The 17,668-nt window shown below is 44.1% G+C and overlaps 1 protein-coding gene across 1 annotated transcript in view; it reads left to right on the forward strand.

The window, feature by feature from the left end:
* The window catches only part of LOC310712893 (zinc finger protein 213-like), a 356,206-nt gene that overhangs the window by 124,118 nt on the left and 214,420 nt on the right, over nt 1–17,668 (forward strand). The gene's annotated exons all lie outside the window — the stretch shown is intronic.

The following is a 17,668-nucleotide window of genomic DNA, read 5'->3' on the forward strand; positions in this document are numbered from 1 at the left end:
CGGGCAAATGGTAAATTTTTGCAAGCTTGACTGGTGTCATGTACCACCTGCAGATCATTTTCATTAAATTCTCTTTTAAGGCATTACATGCCGTAAATTTCATTCCTGTGGTCCATAACTGTTCCCAGCCAGCCATCATAATGTTATGTCCAACATCTTGTGCCCATTTAATCATAACAGATTTCACTGTTTCATCTTGAGTATTCCATTTCAACAGCAAGTTATACATTCTTGACAAATTCTTAACTTTAGGATCTAACAGTTCTGTTTCCAGTTTTGATTTTTCCACCTGGAAGCCAATTTTCTTGTCCAAATTGTATGTCTCCATTATTTGATAATAATGAAGCCAATCTCGCACTTTATTTTTTAGTTTTTCAAAGCTCTGCAATTTCAATATATCTCCCTCTTGTTCCAGAACTTCCCAATATTTCGGCCTTTTGGCCTCCATATTGACCTTTTTCTGAGCCTTTGCTTCCATTGGTGACAACCACCTTGGGGTTTTATTTTCAAGTAGGTCCTTATATCTTGTCCAGACATTAAACAATGCTTTCCTGACAATATGGTTTTTAAATGCTTTATGTGCTTTGACCTTATCATACCACAAATATGCATGCCACCCAAATACATTGTTAAAACCTTCTAAATCCAAAATGTCTGTGTTTTCAAGAAGCAGCCATTCTCTCAGCCAGCAAAATGCGGCTGATTCATAGTAAAGTTTAAGGTCTGGCAGGGCAAATCCACCTCTTTCTTTTGCATCCGTTAGTATTTTGAATTTTATTCTGGGCTTCTTGCCCTGCCAGACAAATCTGGAAATATCTCTCTGCCACTTCTTGAAACAGTCCATTTTGTCCAAAATTTGCAGTGTTTGAAACAAAAACAACATTCTTGGCAATACATTCATCTTTATCGCAGCGATACGGCCTAGCAGTGAAAGCTTCAAATTTGACCATATTTCTAAGTCTTTTTTCACTTCAGTCCAACATTTTTCATAGTTATCCTTAAATAAATTCACATTTTTAGCAGTCATGTTAACCCCTAAATATTTCACTTTCTTAACCAGTGTTAATCCTGTCTCCTTCTGAAACCTCTCTCAATCGCTGTTAGATTTTTCTCTAAAACCTTCGTTTTTAACTTATTCAACTTAAATCCTGCAACCTGACCAAATTCTTGAATCAGTTCTATTACTCTTTTAGTACTAGATTCTGGCTCCTGTAATGTCAATACTAAGTCATCTGCAAATGCTTTCAATTTATACTGTTTAGCTCCGACTTGTATACCCTTAACCAATTGGTCCCTTCTAATCATATTTAAAAGAACCTCCAAGACCGATATAAAAAGCAATGGGGAAATTGGGCAACCTTGTTGTGTCCCTTTCTCTATCTTAAATTCCTCCTTCACCACATTGTTAACAATTAGTTTGGCCTTTTGTTCAGAATATATTTCACTTACACCATTTCCAAAACCTTGACCAACCCCCATCCCCTGTAGGTTCTTCTTCATGAAACTCCAGGAAATGTTGTCAAAAGCTTTCTCCGCGTCCACAAATATCAAAACTGCCTTGGTATTAATGTTCACTTGTAATTTCTCCAAAATGTTAATTATGTTTCTCATATTATCAGGCAAGTGTCTACCCGGGAGAAAGCCTGCTTGATCTTTATGTATCTCTTTCACTAATACTTTTTTTAATCTTTTAGCCAAAATATCTGCAAAAATTTTATAATCCACATTAAGCAGAGATATGGGGCGGTAATTCTTAAGCTGTGTCTTCTCAGACTCAATTTTCGGTATAAGTGTAATATACGTCTCCTTCCACGACTCTGGTGCTTTTTTCCCTTCCAAAATTTCATTACAGACTTCCTTTAGTGGTTGTATTATCCAACTTTTCAGAGATCTATAGTATCTTGAAGTTAAGCCATCCGGTCCTGGAGATTTACCCAATTGCATATTCTGGATGGCACCTTCTACCTCCTGTTCAGTTATTTTATAATTCAACATTAGCTTGTTTTCTTGAGCGATTTTTTTGTAGTCCATTTATTTTCAAAAATCGATCTATGTCAATTTCTTTCTGTGGCCCTTGTGTATATAGTTGTTTAAAGTACCTCTGGAAACAATTTCTAATCTCCACTGGGTTCTGTATATTCTTTCCTTCCACTTCCAAATTTGTAACAGTATTAAGTTTTTGTCTTTTTTTTCATTTGCCAGGCCAGCAATTTCCCACATTTATTAGCCGACTCAAATGTCTCATCTGTTTAATTTTCCATTCTATTTCCTGATTCATCATTTTCATATATTGTACTTGATATACCTTTATTTCTCTCAAAATCTCTTGCGACTTTGGTTTTACTCTCAATTTCTTCTCACCTTCCTTTATTTTTTCCAGAATTTTATCTTTCTTCTCATTTTGAGTTCTCTTCTTTATTGCATTCTGTTGTATCAAGAACCCTCTCATAACTGCTTTACTTGCATCCCAGATTACTCTTTTTTCAACAGTAGTATTCATATTAATCTCGAAATAATCTCTCAAGGTTTTTTGGGCCTTCTTAATCACTTCTTCATCCCTAAACAAGGTGTCATTAATCCTCCATCTGAAAGAGCCAATTGGTGTTAGTTTCATCTCCATCTTTACAGCATTATGGTCGGAGCAAGTTTTAGGGCAAATTTCCACTTGTCTTTGGAGCCAGTCCTCTAGTTACCCAAATTTGGTCAGTTCTTGTCCATGTCATTTTGGCTTCAGAAAAGAAAGTTCCCTCTCTACCCAAGGGGTTCTTTGTTCTCCAGATATCAACTAAATCCAAATTGTCAGTCATCTCAAAAAAAGGTTTTCGGTAGTCTGCTGTCCTTAGTAACTACCTGTCTCTGTGCCTTGTCCATATTTGTAGATACCACTCCATTCATATCCCCCATCATGATCATATTGTAAACCAAATAGTCCATCAGAGTCTCATGCAACTTTTTAAAAAAATCTGATTTCCCCTCATTTGGTGCATAAACTCCTACTATCAAGAATTTCTCTCCTTGTAGTTGAATTTCAATTGCCACAAATCTTCCTTGGTCATCTTTAAATATAAATTTCGGTGATAGGCTCTCCTTTGCGTAAATCGCTACTCCCCCTTTTTTAACTTTGTCCGATGAAATAAACTCTTGACCCAGTCTTTTGTTAATCAATACTTTTCTATGTAGCCTTACCACGTGTGTTTCCTGTAAGCAAATCAAGTCCAATTGTTCCTTTTTTAATAAATGAAAGATTCTTTAACTTTTTTGAGGGGAGTTCAGACCATTAGTATTCCAGCTTAATAGTTGCAAAGCCATGATGTAGTTACTCTGCTTTTCCTCCAACTGCACCAAGTGTTTGTTCTTGTTCTGTCGGTGGTGTTATTGTCACTTTCTCTGAGGAGTCCAATCCAAAGGGTAATGTAGCTATATCTAGTATTCCTCTTTTTAATAGTCCTTTGTCCAATACTTTTTGTTTTGGTCTTCTGTCTGTCGGTTCTCTGTCCAATGCGCTTAGCTCTTCTCCAGATTCTTTCTGCAAGTCTTCTCCGTGATCTTTCAAAAATCTTTCTTTGCAGTGGATTCTTATTTCCCTCCCTCTCTTTTACAGGAAAATATAGTTCAAACCTTTTCCCCCCTCCTCTCCTGCAGCCAAGGGGGGAAATAACTTATTTTGACGTTAGAATTGTAGTCCTTCCTGATCGACTTTCCAGGTCTTTAGCTTACAGCTTCTTTGCTTTAGTCTATTTACAAGAAACGGAAGGCAGACTTCCTGTTTATGCCTCCCTGCTTCGGTGCTGAATTAAACCTTTTTTCCTTCCTTTCCCCCCCCAATTTGTCCTACTCACGGGTAGTTGCTTTTTGTAGTCGAATTGTCACAGGAAGAAGTCAGTGCTCTCCGGTAACGGCTGTGCGGCTTTGCTCCGCGGAAGAAGCAGTTGACTCACAGCACCGCGCCACTCACCCCGCTTCGCTCCGGAGCCCATAGTTGGGTCCCTTTGGGAATTGGGGGGCGCGAAAGGTGCCCGCCGAGTCCCACACTTACAGGCTTCACCCGCCTGTGATTTTTGAAGGGTCCCCGCTTCGCCGTAGCGGTCCAGACCTGATTCCCGCAGAGCTGGTCCCTCCAAGTCAGAGGGAGCCCGCCATTACCGATGGCGCCAACCCGGAAGTCCTGCAGCTCAGTCAGTTCTGCTACCAGGAGGCCAAAGGACCCCGAGAGGCTTGCAGCCAACTCTACCACTTTTGCAACCAGTGGCTGAAGCCAGAAAGGCACACGAAAGCTGAGATGCTGGACCTGGTGATCTTGGAGCAGTTCCTGGCTGTCCTTCCTCTGGAGATGGAGAACTGGGTGAGGGAATGTGGAGCAGAGACTGCATCAGCCAGTTGCATCAGCTAGCAGACTCAAGCCTGCAGACTTACTTTCTCACACAGCATTCTGGGATCCCAACACTCCCCACCCGGCAAGAACAGCACAGAGGGACAGAAGAAGGGATCCTTCCATGTGGCAAACGGGAATGTTTGTGCACAGGATTTGAAGAATGATTTGAAGATCACCAGTTTCTTAATGCCCTTCATTAAAATACACAATGAATAATTCCATTAACACATCAAAATATGCATCCATAAAATGTGCAGAAAAAGAATCCAATTAATACTGAACACCAATTAAGAGGCAGAAAACAACAAAGTGTAACAGTTCACCTTTATGTTATCTAAGAGGACAACCTTTTTCTTTTAGGGTCCAGTGTGCTTTGAAGATGTAGCTGTCCATTTCACAGACATGGAATGGGCATTGCTGGATCCTGACCAGAGAGCCCTCCATAAGGAAGTCATGGAGGAGAATCGGGGGATCTCGGACTCTCTCAGTAAAGCTTTATATTATGCCTACCCCCCTCCAAGATGGCCCCCTTTTGCTCTTGAAGGGCTGGCCTGTCTGCAGCCCCCACAGCCTCCTATCAAGGAACCTTCACTGGGGCAGAAGCAGAGGAAAGGCCTCAGGAAAGCAGCCATGGCTCTGGCCAGATGCAGAGGAGGAGGAGGAAGAGGAGAAGGGCTGACCGCTCTCCTTCTCCCTCAGACTCCATTGCTCAGCAGCCCCTCATAGGGGCAGGGTCGCCAGAGGTGCAAGGTGCTGAGCAGGGGGGGAAATGCACAGCTGAAGATCCTCCAGGGCAGATAAGACCCCCCCCAATATTGTTTTCAGGCTCCTCTAAACTGCCCAGGCCTTCTTAGAATCATAGAGTTGGAATAGGCCACAAGGGCCATCGAGTCCAACCCCCTGCCAAGCATCTTAAATGTAGCTTCAAAGTGATTCAGGAAGTTGAAGTGGCTTCTGTCAGAGGTTTTGTTTCTGTTCTTTAATCTGTCCTTAGCTGACTAAAGAGACGAGTGACATTGGAGATGGCTCAGATCCCATGATTGGGCCAAACAAAATCTGTCCCAGAAAATAACCAGGCTTTTAGAACCTCAGGCAGTGAACCCTGGAGGAAGACCTCACATCTAACTCCCTTCAGTTCTTTCCCTGTCACAAGCTTTAATTAGCACTGCTCCATAATTTGGGACTCCATTGCTTCTTGAGACTCTAATCTGTTTGTCACTTAGTTGCAGGTGATGATGAATTGGAGAAGGAGAATGAGGGAGACCACGACAAAAGCCAAACAGTGGGGAAGTCATATTCAGGGTATGGAGAGAGCTTAAGTCAGAACTCCCATTCCACTTCAAATCAAAGAAATCCCATTGAGAAGAAACCCCGTCAGTGCTTGGAATGTGGAAAAAGCTTCAGTCGAAAGGACAGTTTCACTTCCCATCACAGAATTCATACAGGGGAGAAACCTTATCACTGCTAGGAATGTGGAAAGAGATTCATTGAGAAGTCCAAACCCACGATCCATGAAAGTGTTCCCAGTGGGGGGAAACGATTTCAGTGCCAAGAGTGTGGAAAGAGCTTCAGTCACAGGGCCTGTCTTGCTTTCCATCAAAGAATTCACATTGGAGGCAAACTAGTAGTGGCTGTATACAGATTTAATTTGTGGAGACTTTAAATAATATGAGGGTGAAGTTTGCAGCCGGGTTCTTTGCCACATCTGGTGCCCAATAGCAATTCCTACTACGTACCCAGAGCTGTGACTTGCAAGTCCTTGGCCAAGCTTTTTAATATCTTCTTCACAGTGTCCTTTCTCTTGGCAGATCAAGATGAGCCAAGGTTGCAAGGTTTTTAGCTGGGGCAATTAGAATAAGATCCACCGTTTGATTATTTACTCAAAACCCTTAAAAGTATGTTATATAACTGACTTTTAATTTTTATTCTTTGTATATCGTGTTGTTGTTTTATTGCTATGGTCGGTGGCTGACCCAAATTATGATCTATTCCTTCAATACCTCCTTCACGTCATGACTGGTCTAAATCCTTTCAGGGTGTCCTTGGCATCAAAATGAAAGCCTATCTGGTGCCCGGAGAGCCTGGCGAGGAAAAGGCCCGCCAGGGGGATGTCCTTGCAGAGCCTCTCCCCCTCTGGGCCTTTCTTGCTCCTTCTGGGGTGTTTGGTTTTTAGCCAAGAGAAAGCTTGCTCTTCTTGTCTCCTCCCCCTCCTTGACTTCAAAGCTCTGGGGCAGTCCCTTCCCAGATACAGAGAGTGATCTGGGGTGTCGTAGAATCCTAGAACTGGAGAATTCTGCAGGTCTGCCCAGAACTCATTGCACCGAGACTGACTTCCGGAGGCGGCGCCAACAGTAATGGGGGTCCCATTCTAGCTCGGAGGGGGAAGCTCCTTGGAAGCTGGGTCTTGCCGCTACAGTGAAGTGGGGACCCTGTCAAAAACCGCAGGCGGAGGAAGCCTGCGGCCGTGGGACTCGGCGGGCATCAAAAGCACCTCTCTAACTCGCAAAAGGACCTCGTAAGGGGTCCCGGAGCGGAACGGGGCGGTGCTGAGAGTCAATCGCTACTTCCAAGGAGTGAAGCCGCACAGCTGTTGCCGGAGAGCGCTGACCTTTCTTCCTTTTGACAATTCGGCTGACAAACAACAACCCGTGAGTAGGTCAACTTCAAAGACCGAAAATTTAAAGAGAACAAGGTTTAATTTGGAACTAAAAGCGGGAAGGTGTAAAGAGGAAGTCCACCTTCCGGTCTGTATAAGATCAAAGCAAAGACCGTCTAAGCTAAGCGCCAAGAAAGGATTGTGAAAAAGCTTTTAAATCCAATGCCAATTTGTAAGAATTTCCCCTCCCCTGACTTTAAAGAGAGGGAGGGGAAGAAGAGACAGTATTTCTTTCCTTATTTCAGAACTGGAAAGGAAAAGAAGAGGGATTTAAATCCACCATTTAATCCCTTGGACGGACTGTCAAACTAATCAAATTTTGGCACCAAGAAGGTGCACTTGCTAAGACTATATAATTTGTTGCTAGAAACTCTGCAGGATTGATATCTTGAAACTGTTAACCATTTTGTTGGAGGAGGGCTTTTGGAATACTGAAAGGCACTGTGTTACATTATTATGGACTGTTACTGTGTCCCCCTAGAGGCCTATTGAAATTGTTACATCTAGTTGGGGAATTTTCCACTTACAACTAGCCTGGGAAAGACTTTCAGGAAAACAAGCTGGTCTGTGAGTGACCTTGAGTTAGAGATAAAGGGCTATGGAAGAGAAAGCAACAAAAGTGGATGAAAAAACAACAAGATCAGGCAAAGTCAGATATCAACAGGCCAGTACAACATTGCATCAGCGTAGACCATCTACATCTGGCCTCCCTGTATTGCAAGGGGAAGACCCAACGCAAGCTGGGGCAAAAGGGATGACTTCAGGAGAAGGATTTACTTCAGTTCTTAATAAGATTTATGAAACTCTGGATAACGTGGTATCTGAAGAAGTGTGCATGCACACGAAAGCTCATACCAAGAACTAACTTAGTTGGTCTTTAAGGTGCTACTGGAAGGAATTTTTTATTTTGACTATGGCAGACCAACACAGCTACCTATCTGTAACTGGATAAAGTGAGTAAGCAGGTGACTGAAGCAACAAACAAAATTGAACAGAACACTACAAGTATTAACAACTTGAGCCAGCAGGTGAATCCGAACACACAATCAATTGAAAAATTACTGAAAGAATCAGCGTCCAATCAAAGGATAGCCCAAGAAGCCAGAGAAAAAGCAGTGGCAGTAGAGGAAAAAATAATCCCGATTAATAAACGGCTTGGAGAACACCAGACGCAGGTTGGGGCCCACCAGTCACTTTTGTCTATGATCGAATGGAAAGAAAGGCAGATTAACCTAAGGGTCAGGGGGGTTCCCGAGCTTGAGAAAGAGAACCTAAGTGACTTTTTAACACAGGAATTTGCAGGATTTTGGAAATTAGACGCAACACAGGATTTTAAAATATTAAAGGCCTTCAGACTTGGAAGAGAAGCAAGGAAGAACAGAGTGAGAGATTGCTTGATCACTTTTCGATCCAAAGAGGAAAGAGACAAGATATTGAACCTGCACTATCAGAATACTTTGACAATCCAGGATTCAAGAGTGGAGATATTCAAGGATATCCCGAAACAACTTCTAGACCTCAGGTCCAACTATACTGATCTGGTGACACTGCTGAAAGGAAACAGAATCATACTTAGGTGGGAATTCCCCCAAGGCCTATCCTTCACTTTTAAAGGTAAAAAGTTTAAAATAAGATCGATTGACGAGAAAGAGAAATTTCTGAAAGATTACGAAGAAGACCTGCAAAAAGGAGTGGAAGGAGATCCAGGAGCCTCACGACTAGCTGCAATAGATAAGGCAATATCATGTTTGGGACTGGACAAATCACAGAAAGTGATACCACCGACAGAAGAAGAGGAATTATTGGGAGCAGTTGGAGGAAAGTAACTTAGGTACAACATGTCTTTGCAACTACTAAGCTGGAATATTCATGGTCTAAATTCCCCGGAGAAAAGGAAAAAAAGTTTTTTATTTGTTGAAAAAAGAACATTTGGACTTAATTTGCCTACAGGAAACACACGTGATAAGGCTACACAGGAAAGTATTGATTAATAAGAGACTTGGTCAAGAATTTATCTCATCAGACAAGGTTAAAAAGCGAGGAGTTATTATTTATGCAAAGGAGAGCCTTTCACAGAAATTTATTTTTAAAGATGACCAAGGCAGATTTATTGCAATTGAAATTCAAACGCAAGGAGAAAATTTTTTAGTAATTGGATTATATGCGCCAAATAAGGGGAAATCCAAATTTTATAAAAAGCTGCATGAGACATTGTTGGACTACATGGACTATAACATCATCTTAATGGGAGATATGAATGGTGTGGTATCCACAAATATGGATAAGTCACAGAGACAGGTAGTTACGAAAGATAGCAGACTACCAAAAACTTTTTTTGAAATGGCTGACAATATGGGCTTGACTGACATTTGGAGAATTAGGCATCCCCTGGCAAGAGAGGGAACCTTCTTTTCTGAAGCTCAAAAGACATGGACAAGAATTGACCAAATTTGGATAACTAGAGGACTGGCACCTAAGATTCAAAAGGTAGAGATCTGCCTAAGACGTGCTCCGACCATAATGCCATGAAAATGGAGATGAAATTAACACCAATTGGTTCCTTCAGATGAAGGATGAATGACGCCTTGTTTAGAGATCAAGAGGTGATTAAGAAGGCCCAAAAAACTTTGGTATTCAGATACTTGTGGTATCTGAAGAAGTGTGCATGCACACGAAAGCTCATACCAAGAACTAACTTAGTTGGTCTTTAAGGTGCTACTGGAAGGAATTTTTTTATTTCCAAAAAACTTTGAGAGACTATTTTGAGATAAATTTGAAAACCACTGTAGCAAAAAGAGTAATCTGGGATGCAAGTAAAGCAGTTATGAGGGGTTTTTTGATTCAACAGAACTCCCTAAAGAAGAGAGCCCAAAATGAGAAGAAGGAAAAAATATTGGAAAAAATAAGAGGGAGAAAACAAATTGAGAGCCAAACCAAATTCACAAGAGATTCTGAAAGAAATAAAGTTACATCAAGTACAAGACATGAAGATGATAAATGTGCAGAAAAAGAATCCAGGCCAAATGGCCGAAATATTGGGAAATTTTGGAACAAGAAGGAGACAAATTGAAATTGCAGAGTTTCGAGAAATTAAAAAACAAAGTGAGAGATTGGCTTCATTATTATCAGATAATGGAGACATATAATTTGGATAAGAAAATTGGCTTCCAGGTGGAAAAATCCAAACTAGAAATAGAACTGTTAGAACCCAAAACTAAGAATTTGTCAAGAATGTATAACTTGCTGTTGAAATGGAATACTCAGGATGAAACGGTGAAATCTGTAATGATTAAATTAGCACAAGATGTTGGACATAATATTATGTTTGCTGACTGGGAACAGTTGTGGACCACAGGTATGAAATTCACGGCATGTAATGCCTTGAGAGAGAATATTATGAAAATGATTTATTCTTTGTATATTGTATTGTTGTTTTATTGTTTTATTGATTTATAGGTGGTACATGACCCCAGTCAAGCTTGCAAAAATCTACCATTTGCCCGATAATAGATGCTGGAAATGTAAAGAAACTGAAGGTACATTCTTTCACCTTTGGTGGACGTGCCTGAAGATCAAGGCCTTCTGGGAAATATATAATGAACTGAAAAAGGTATTTAAATATACCTTCCCGAAGAAACCAGAGGCCTTCCTCTTGGGCATTGTCGGCCAATTGGTGCCAAAGAAGGATAGAACTTTCTTTTTGTATGCAACAACAGCAGCAAGAACACTTATCGCAAAGTACTGGAAGACACAAGATTTACCCACCCTGGAAGAATGGCAGAAATGACTGGCAGAATCTGAGACCAGGGAGAAGAGTCGGTGGAAGAATATTGGAAAAAATGTAAAGAGTATCTACAGAAATACTGTAAAATTAAGGAATGTTAAAAGGACGTTGGACTGAAAATAAGTGGTGTTAGTAACAAGATTAATAAGAATATGTAAATTTGGATCGATAATGACGGAAATTATATTTCTATTATAGTTTAAGATGTTGAGCAAAAGTAAACGACAGAGGGTAAGGATTTGCTGATTTAAATATTTGAACTGGAATACAGAAAGGGAGGTGTGAGGAGGTCAAGAAATTAGTGAGTAAATTACAATATATGGAGATATAACCTCTTTCTTTGTACTCTTTTCTGGGTGGTTTCATTGGTGTTTGGTATGATCTTTTTATTTCTTTGTTAACTGTCTTTTTGTTTTGCTTTGTATTTTCCTTTTATTATATTCGCAATTCTATCTGTTTTATGTGTTTTATGTTTATAATTTGTTTAAAATTTGTTTTAATAAATATCATTATTAAAAAAAAAAACAGAACTCATTGCACCGAGTTCAAGGGAACTTCTTCCCTGGTAGTTCCTCTGGGGATCTCCGTTCGACCGAGCTGATAAAGCTCATCTTCCGGAATCGCCTCAACGTGATTGACGACCTGAGCCTCTGATAAGGCTCCAGGCACATTCCCCATTCAGCAGAGTTTCCAGCACAGGGAAGAGACGAGAGGTTTGGGCTACATTGCTAGGAGTTTTATTATCTAGCTACACAGGCAGAAAAATACATCCCGTGAGTATGGAATGTAGAGAGAGTCTTGTGACTCCAAAGCACTGCTCAGTGGCAAACCAAAACTAACAGTTCCGTCCAGCTGCCTGAATGGGAGAGAGAGGAAGCAGGGCTCCTCCAGGTACCTTCTAGCCCTGAAGTCTTTCCCTGCCGGCTGGCCATTATCAGAAAGACTCTTTGACTATTGGGGGTCTGGGTTGCCTCTTTCCCATGTGGGCCATTCCTTCTGCCGTGGGACATGAGGTAAGTTTTACGTCTGTTTCTTTCATCATGCTTAACTCTGGAAGTGACCATGTTTACATTGTTTACATTTCTCTGTGTTTTGCTGTTTCCTTTGCCTTTAGAAGCATATTTTATGCCTACTCACCACTTCCTGAGTCTTGATGTATTAACCCAAGTGGTGAATAGGTATGGCAGAGAATTCTGTCGACAAAGGTGTGGAAAATTCCTATTCTTGAAAGTCACGAAATAGTCGTCATCTTGCCCCGCCCCGCCCCATATGCCTAGCTTACTGGCCTGCAGCGCAGGAAGTTGCATGGATCATCTTCCTTCCGGATGCAATTGCGCAGCCTCCGGACCAAGCGCTGGAACCTCCCCTTGGGCTGATGTACAAAAGCCCAATGCACAACATGGATGGCGCTGCCCTCCTCCTGCTCATGTTGAAACATCCCTTCAAGCCCTGAGGGGGCAGGAGAGAAAGGCCGAGCTGGTCAGAAGCAAACATTGTAAATCTATGGTCCTCCTTTTTAAATGCAAAGAGCATTAAATGATAAATCGCATTGCAAAACCAAGAAATGGAAATGGACAGCTTCACCCATCGCAAGCGTCCACAAGCAGTGGTGGTTTCCGTTTTGGAGGAGGGACCATTCTTGTCCCCTTTCCCTTCAACTATACAAGGTTTTGTCAAGCCCACCCCAAACTCCTTCCATCCAATAGGGGGGATGTTTGAGGGCAGTGAAGTCCCTTTCAGAACACTTCAGATATGAATCTCTCTTCACTTCACACCCTTCTCAGCACAAGCATTTTCTCCTCACTTACAGGAACAGTGGGAAGACAAGCTGGCCTTGTTGTGAGCCAGGTGTCCTAGAGAGACTCTGAAAGGCCCATGGAATCAAAGGGAGGCTGGGGAGGAGAACAGGTCCTCTCAGGAGTGGCTTCCGAGTGCCATGATGCGCTGGGGCAGGGCAGGGACAAATGCAGAGGGGCACTGCCTGCCAATCCAATTCCCCGAAATTCATCACCCATCCTGAGACCCTCAGAAGAAGATTCAGGAGGGGCTTGGGCCCCTGACCAGCTACATGGCTGGATGGTCATTTCCACCATTCCAGAGGCAAGTCCCTCCATCTCGACCAGGGAGGGTGTTGCTTTACTTGCTAACAAACAGGACACACACGCCTGTTTGTTGCCATCAGGCTGCAAGAAGCTCAGGGGAAGTGGCGGGTTGGGGCACCTAGGAGAATATCCTACACCCAAAGACGCCCCATGTGGTTTGGCGGAAGGACTAAGAGCCCTGGAGCTGGAGGAGGGAGACCTGGGCCCAGTTCCCCCCATGGCTAGGAGCTTTGGAGGGAGGTGGGGAAGATGGGGAGTGAGAGGAGCTGGTTCTGGGTGGAAACATCCACTCTGAGGAAAAGATCACCAGCTAGAGAAAGGAGTCTCTGAGCTTAGTGGGAAGGACAGTGTGTGGTGTCCTGGGAGAGTAAATCAGGCCAGGAATGAACTGGGAGGCTGAGCCAGGAGGAGGAGGAGCTGGAAAGAGACCGGCTGCTGAGCTCTCATCCCAGTCAGGAGGGGAGAGATCCTTCTAGAAAGAGAAGACTCCCAAACCAGAGATCCCTTGGGTCTTTGGCTTGGAGTACCTTGGGAGTAGGGTAACTGGCAGAAAGTGCCACCTTGTTAAGAGCCAAAGTATTACGTGTGAAACAACTGAGAAAACCTTGAAGGGAAATAACATTGTAAACTGAACTATCCTAAGTTTTATCCACTCATGTCATAAACTTCCTTGTTAAATAAAATCATTAATGTTTATTTGAAGAAATCCTGCCTGAGACTCCCAATTAGTGAGTTTTACCTCACGCAAGTCCCCCACAAGATAATCTGAGGTAGTTGGAGGGCATTTGTGGGAATTGTGTTCTGTGAGGTGGGTGCACTATATTTAGGAGAGAGAACGGGCTCAAGGCTGCCGGGGGGGAAAGAGCCCTTGCGTCGTCGCATATTAATTGGGGGCAGAGGTGGGATAGGAAGTTAAAACCCACACAGATCCTATTTAGTTTTGAGCGGACTGGCAGACTTAAACATTCATGAGGAAAACTGGGTGCTGCACTTACGCCCACAGATATGTGGAATTTTGAGGGAAATATACTCAGATCTCAGAGAGGATGAAACCTCTGATTCCCTCACATTTAAGGAGAGAGTGAAAGTGCGCTTTGGACTGAGTGCAGAACAAAGCCAAAAAGCCTTTCGTGAAATTAAAAGGAAACCAGGAGAGACTTAGGCCCAACTGGGTAGCCGAATTGACCAAGCTCTGGACAGATGGGAGGAAAGTTAGATGAGCTCAAACAGCTGATCAGTTGAGAGCAATGTTTCCAAGAGGTTCCTGCTCATTTAGGCTGAAAACAGTAACTGAAGTCTCTACCTTGGGAGAGGAAATCAAAGGAGACTTAGGGGGAGCAGTAATACTCTGTCCCTTCCAGAAAAAGTAATAATTGGAAGCCCAGGGAGGAAGTGGGGTCTCAAAACGACAACCCTGAAGGGCGGGCCCAAGGGTGCTGGGGGGAAAAGAGCCGTGACACGAAGTTAAAACCCACACAGAAACGTACCCAGAGACACAGAACAACCAGTTTAATAAAGGAGTGAAGTTCTTTGATTAAAAAGAGAAAAGATTCCTGTCAGAAAATGACCAGCAAGCGCCAAGCCAAAGAGACTCAGGATGACCCAGCTGCTGCGTCTGAGGAGAATCCTAATATATTGAATTAGAGATGATGAGGCGAAGATTGGAATTGTCTAAGGTTGAAGCAGAGAAAGAAAGAGAAGAGGCCAGAATGGCAGCTGCCCTTCATCTAGCAGAGATACAGGCTGAGAAAGAGAGAGAGAGAGAGAGAGAGAGAGAGAGAGAGAGAGAGAGAGATGAGCCCAAGAAGAAAGAGGCAGGGAGGCCAAGATGGCCCATGAAAAAGAGATGCTTCCTTTAAAAATGGGGGAGATTCAGGCGAGGGCAGAACTGCCGCAAGCAATGTTGGGGGTGGAGATTTTGCCTCAGCAAATGTAAAGTATGTAATAGCTGATGGTGTTCAGGCCTAATGGTCCAAGCTTCAAAATGCCAGTTTTCAAAAAAACTATTAAACTATTAAATAGTAAACTATTTGGGTCCCGTCCCAAGGGGTGGAAATATACAACCTGATTGGAGCAAGGCAAAGGTCCTTCAAGAGGGGCCTAGACCCTCCACAGAAAGAGAAAGAAGAGCTTTTCTGGGGGGACAGGGATATTGTCCTCCATTTATTCCTCCTTTTAGCCCCCATGCTGCTCCTTGACATGACTGGGTGAAGAAAGACCAGCCAGACAAGAGCATTTGGAGGGACCAGTGCCAGGCAGCGTTGGGACATTGAAAAACAGCCCTAGATCCGGGGTCAGCAAGCTTTTCCAGCCGGGGGCCGGTCCACCGTCCCTCAGACCTTGTGGGGGGCCGGACTATATTTTTTTGGGGGGAATGAGCAAATTCCTATGCCCCACAAATAACCCAGAGATGCAATTTAAGTAAAAGGACACATTCTACTCATGTAAAAACACGCTGATTCCCGGGGGCCGGATTGAGAAGGCGATTGGGCTGCATCCGGCCCCTGGTCCTTAGATTGCCTCCCCTGGCCTAGATGGACCTTGGGGTCTCTTCCAACTTTAGGATTCTGTTCTTCATTTTGGAAGGCGGACAAGGAGCAAGAGCAACCTGCCGTCACAGAAGGAAGAGGACGGAGTCTTCATCTCCTTGGTTGCCCTTCTCTGGGAGGGTGGGCCGATTTTGAGGAGCAAAAACGAGGACGCGATGATGACTCTCACTTTCAATACTCCTACTAAGCTGTGAGATGTTTTGCTGGGGGGGGGGGCAGGAGAAGAGAAGAGGAACGCAAGTCTTCCACCCCCAGTTATGTCTCCTCCAGAATGTCTGGCCAGAGACATTTTGACCCAAAAATCCACCTGGACAGAAATTTTACCCCTGAAAAGGAGGACGTGTCCTGGGAAAAGAGGACACATGGCAACCCTTCTTCTCTGGCGTCCCTCGTAGCCGAGTAAGATTGTCTCCCCTAAACACGGTTTCAACCATGAGGCCCTCAGTGACCGTGGGGGCCAATTCTGGATCCAGGCGTCCTTCCTTGCCTGGTTGAAGGAGCTGTGAAGACACGCTGATTCCAGAGGATGAGGAGCGTCAAGCACACCGTTTAATCCACACGCGTCTGGCAACCCAAGTCTAAGCCAAATTCTAAGACTTACTGAATGCAGGAATTTTGGGGGTATAAGAATGGCAGCGTGTTCAGAACACACAATGTCACCCGAGGGGAATAAAAGGCTTCCCAGGAAAACCCCCTTGGCTGCTCCTGTGTTGCTTCCAAGGCGACTTCACCAAGAACATACATTTATGGCTGAAATACAGACACAAAGCAGCAGATGGGACAACACAGAATGGCCCCCCCAGCCATGTCTGGCAATGTCTGCCCCCTCCAGCCCCCCCCGGGACCCCCTCTTGCTGGGACAGGGCTCTCTGCCCCCCAGGGGCCCCCAAGAGAGACTCGCCCCCCCGGAGAAGAGACACCCCGGGTCCCCCATCTGGCCCCCCCAAGACCACCCTCTCCCCCGCCCAGACGCCCCTGCGCAGCCCCAGGCAGAGAGAGGGGCTCCTCCTCCCGGACACGGTTTCCCCCTTCACACGCACACGCGCCCAGTCCCGGGTTCTGGGTCCTGCTACTTCCCTGCCCCCCCCCCCGGAAGGGGCAGCTCTGCGCCTGCGCGACGCCGAGAGAGAGAAGGGTTAAGGAGCGCCGAGCTGGCTTCCTAGAGAGGACAGGAAAGGAAGGCGGGCCGCTCCTCCTCCTCCTCCTCCTCCCCTCTGACGTCCCTTCCGGCCTCGCCTTGGCCTGCCGGGATCTGGTGGGTCTCCTCTCGGGGGAAGCCTGGGGAACTCCCTGCCCCGGGAGGCGGGAAGGGGAGGGAAGAGAGGCTGGGGGGTCCGGGAGGGAGCCAGAGGGACCTCAGGCCCTGGCCAGGGAGGTGGGACTGGAAGAGAGTGAGGAGGGAGAAGGACATTCGGAGGGACATGATTGTGAGGGAGAAGGATATTAAGAGGGACATTATTATGAGGGAGAAGTATATTAAGAGGGACATTATTATGAGGGAGAAGCATATTAAGAGGGACATTATTATGAGGGAGAAGGATATTAAGAGGGACATTATTATGAGGGAGAAGGATATTAAGAGGGACATAATTGTGAGGGAGAAGGATATTAAGAGGGACATTATTATGAGGGAGAAGTATATTAAGAGGGACATTATTGTGAGGGAGAAGGACATTAAGAGGGAGATGATTGTGAGGGAGAAGGATATTAAGAGGGACATGATTGTGAGGGAGAAGGATATTAAGAGGGACATGATTGTGAGGGAGAAGGATATTAAGAGGGACATTATTATGAGGGAGAAGGATATTAAGAGGGACATTATTGTGAGGGAGAAGGATATTAAGAGGGACATGAGGGAGAAGGATATTAAGAGGGACATTATTATGAGGGAGAAGGATATTAAGAGGGACATTATTATGAGGGAGAAGGATATTAAGAGGGACATGATTGTGAGGGAGAAGGACATTAAGAGGGACATTATTATGAGGGAGAAGGATATTAAGAGGGACATGATTGTGAGGAAGAAGGATATTAAGAGGGACATGATTGTGAGGGAGAAGGATATTAAGAGGGACATGATTGTGAGGGAGAAGGATATTAAGAGGGACATGATTGTGAGGGAGAAGGACATTAAGAGGGACATTATTATGAGGGAGAAGGATATTAAGAGGGACATAATTGTGAGGGAGAAGGATATTAAGAGGG

This window comes from Podarcis liolepis, assembly GCF_965112155.1.
Source record: "Podarcis liolepis genome assembly, chromosome: 7".
NCBI classification, from domain to species: domain Eukaryota; kingdom Metazoa; phylum Chordata; class Lepidosauria; order Squamata; family Lacertidae; genus Podarcis; species Podarcis liolepis.